Genomic DNA, 3,939 nt, shown 5'->3' with positions numbered 1-3,939 from the left:
CACCTGGATCAGTCTTACCGACCGATCCAGCCTCTGCTGGATCGGTCCGCAGACCGATCCAGCAGGGCACGGAATCGCGGCAAGTTTGATCGATCCGTGGATCGAACAGCAGCTAGCTGGGAAGTTAGTTTTGAGTTCTAGCTCAGATGGGAGGTCAAGTATCCTCCTCAGCACATATACCTCAACCGGAAAGGGTCTTGAACCCTTCCTTATAACAGCATGGGTGTACCAGTTGTCAGTTTAATAGAGTCAGTTAGTGAAATTTTGTTTTACCCAGTTTCCGCACAGTACAGCACAGTAGCTTCAGTAGTTAATGTAGCGTTCCGGCTCACAGCTTAGTACCTAGGAGTTGGGTCGTTACAGCACAGGTGTCACGGGTATATCTGTTGCAGATCCGGTGAGTTTATTGATCATTGTACCATATGTCGATTCTAGATTGGGTATGTATCTGTCATTATGTCAGTAGTGGTTTGTGCAGTTTATATGTCAGTTATGATTATGTCTGGTTATTACGTCAGGTATGTTTAGATGCATTGATTATGATAGTATGATCATGTTCTTTATTCCCTACTGAGGTTATATACTTGTGATCTCCATGTTGTTTATGGACCATGCACTATCTTATCTATTACCCGCTGAGTTACCCATACTCACCACCGCATATATATCTTTATGTTTTCAGGTAGATAGTTGGAGTGTCGCTCGGAGTATCCTGTCTGCCGGGTCCTACGTCACATCCGAAGGTCGTTTCTGGTTTTGTATATGTTTTATTTGTATTTGTTGTAATTGGTGTGTTGTATTTGTTGTTGTGGTTATTGTATAAAGCCTAGCCGGTTAGCAGTGTGTTTATTGTGTTGTATTGGGCTTTCCGTTATCGTTTTTCCGCTGTGTTGGTTTGTTTTGTACAGCCGTGTGGGCTGTTTTATATATATCTGCGTGGTTGTGATTGTGGGCTGTTATTATAACTGCGTGGTTGTGTATATAAATATTCCAGCCGCATGTGGCTGATGTATATTCTGTTTGTAGTGATGCTTCATATTGTCACCAGTACAGGGGAGATGCTGTCGGATTTTTGTCTGGCAGGGACTCCTTTGGGGGCGTGACTGTAACACCCCAAATTTCATGATTTGGAGTCCTAAAAGACCTTATTAAAATCTAGAAATGCTTTAGAAAAATTCTAGAGATTTTTAAGAATTTTTAGAATATTTTTTACGTAATTTTTTGGAGTTCGTTTGGTATTTTTACCAAGTGAAAGAAGTTTAAATATATATATATATATATATAAGTGTTGAAGCCGGGTTTTGAACCCAAGATCACAGACCCGAACCCAAGTCTTAACGAACTCAGCCCAACCATCTGGTCTACGGATGTTTTGTTAATTATATATGGAGCGATATATATTTAAGTAGTAGTTAGGAACAGTAAAATAATTGGAAATAAAAGTGCGCAGCGGAGGATTTGAAACCGCAACCCTTGACTTGGTCAAAACCGCAGCTAACCAACTCTTCCGCGAGTATTTCGTGAAAAGGTAGGGTGTGTAACGACCACCCTTCTTACTACTACTATTCTCTAAAGATGACCGTTACCTAACTACTAACTCTACTTAACCGGTGTGATTAAAAACCACATGGAAACCCTACCGAAAAATTTCGACAGAGTCTCCCCTGTACCGGTGACCATATTCAACAATACATGCAGTATATATACTCAGCCACAAGCGGCTGGAACACATAACTAACAACCACGCAGTATAATAAATCTAACTCAGCAACAATAAAGAAAAACTAATCCACAACCACAATTGAATAGCAAACACAGTATCAAGTGTCCTTATAAACAATTATCAAATTTCCTTAACACATAAAAACTTAATTAACTCAAAGAACAAATCATAATTCATCTTATTCGCAAGGATCCCTAGAACTTCCATAGTGCAGACATCACACACCCCTCTTGCATCTCCTTGTCGCCTTCCTTCATATTAGCTTTCCTTTTTCTTTCTTTTTACTTGTTAATGCTTCTAAAAGAATTTGATAAAACTCTTATTTTCCCACTAGAATACATGGTTGTTCATGCTTATTAAAATAGCAAATAAAACTAAAGAAAATTGCTCATGTGTATCTAGTAATAAAGAAAACTGATCATGCTCGACTCATAGCAATTAAAAACTGCACATGCTCAATAATAGCAAATGAAAACTAGAAAATCTGCATATAAGACTAATACAAATCTGCACTGTGAATGTTACAAAATTCTACAAACATTCCTACCCCGAGAGGAAACTATTGAGGCATATATGCACCTAAGAAAAGTAGGCTGAATTCTATCCCAAAATCATGCCTAATGAGCTAGAGAAAAATGGATATTGCTTCTACTTAAACTCGATGTTTACTAACTACTCAACTAAATCCCTAGCAACCATTCTGCACAATAAATTGCAAAATAAAGGAATCAAGCTTGCTGAATTGAAACTTTAAAAATTAAACTTGCTGAATTATCAAAAAGAGAGGCTGTCCTATGCTCTAATAGAGTTGTACGTTTCTGCAGTGAACACAAAGAAAACTTGATCTGGAATAAGCTCCAAAGGGGGGCTGTTCTAATCTCCAAATGGAGTTGTTCTTGTCTGTAAAAATACACAAAGAAGGAGGTTGTTCTCTGCTACAATTGAAGCTATTCCTTATCTACTGCAATAGCACAGAGAAATGGGACTGTTGATGCCCCTTTCCTAACACAAACCGAACTAAACCTGTTGGAAACTTGGAACCTAAATGAAGCTTGTTTCGTTCCAAAATCAAATCCCACATCTAGCAACAGAATACTAATTCTTGCTACTACAGAATTTAAAAGAAAGGAAACCAAGGATGCATGCTATTAAACTTCAATTAAACAGAACCCTAATCAAAAAGAACAACATGGCAGCAAACTTCAGAACAAAGCAGAACAATCTACATAGAAACAAATTCGAATTCCATCTACAAAGCCTGAAGAAAACAAACCACATGCTAAGCAAATAAATCTATCTCCTTTCTTTGAGATTCACGGCAGCAACTTCAACCGGAAGAAAAACTTCGGAAACAAAGAAATTAACAAGAAATAAACCTCGGAGCTATCCTACTGCAGGTGAGTAGCAACTCACCTCGCTGTTTTGAACTTACAACCGGAGGAAGAGAGGTTCTAGGGTTTCGGTAGCTCAACCTTCGCTCCTCCTCGTGCCCACAACCTCTCCTCGACGAGAGGATCTCAACGGTGTGAAGAGCTCTTGGAGAAAAGTGCTCGCCAGCCGCTGGAGACGAAGCCCTAATGCCCGAGAGGAATCGTCAACGCCGCGTGAGAAGAGGTGAGAAAAAAAAAACATTAGGTTTCGGGAAACCTAAATCCTCTCCTTATAACTAGAGTTATTTTTGTTCCAACTATAACTTATATATTTGCCGCTGCCTATTTAATTAGCAACGATCGCTAGCCCAGTTGGTCCGTTGGGCTTTGCTCGAAGCCAGAGGTCTGTGCTTCGATTCTCAGCCGCGCCCCTTTTTCTCCAATTTATTTCAAACGTTCCAGCTACTGCATATATATATTTCGCTCCATATAAGGTTAACAAAAATCGTGTAACTCAGCTGGTTGGGCTGGTTTCGGCTGAGGTTTGGCTCGGGTCGAGGTTGTGGGTTCAAAACCTGGCTTCAACATATTTCTTCTCTTTTTTTTTAAAAAATTTCTTCCTCTTGGTAAAAATACCAACCGAACTCCAAAAATTGCATAAAAATACTCTAAAAATTCCTAAAAATCTCTAGAATATTTTAAAAGCATTTCCAAATATTTTTATGGACATTTGGAACTCGAAATAGAGAAAATTGGGTCGTTACAACTCCCCATACCTTATAAAAAGTTCGTCCTCGAACTTAGAATAGCTCTGGATACTTCTGTCACATACTGTCCTCCCGCTCC

General features: G+C 39.1%; 1 long non-coding RNA gene across 1 annotated transcript; it reads right to left on the bottom strand.

The window, feature by feature from the left end:
- Positions 1 to 1,978: 1,978 nt before the first annotated feature.
- LOC122009212 lies at positions 1,979 to 3,294 on the bottom strand. The gene is made up of 3 exons (XR_006119506.1): positions 3,137 to 3,294; positions 2,803 to 2,804; positions 1,979 to 2,000 (listed from the first exon to the last, which is right to left on the bottom strand). It is a non-coding gene; the product is annotated as an uncharacterized LOC122009212 (long non-coding RNA).
- Between the last annotated feature and the right edge of the window lie 645 nt (positions 3,295 to 3,939).

Source organism: Zingiber officinale, chromosome 1A (genome assembly GCF_018446385.1).
Source record: "Zingiber officinale cultivar Zhangliang chromosome 1A, Zo_v1.1, whole genome shotgun sequence".
Taxonomy (NCBI): Eukaryota; Viridiplantae; Streptophyta; class Magnoliopsida; order Zingiberales; family Zingiberaceae; genus Zingiber; species Zingiber officinale.
The sequence above is the reverse complement of the archived record's forward strand: the minus strand, read 5'-3'. Positions and strand labels throughout refer to the sequence as shown.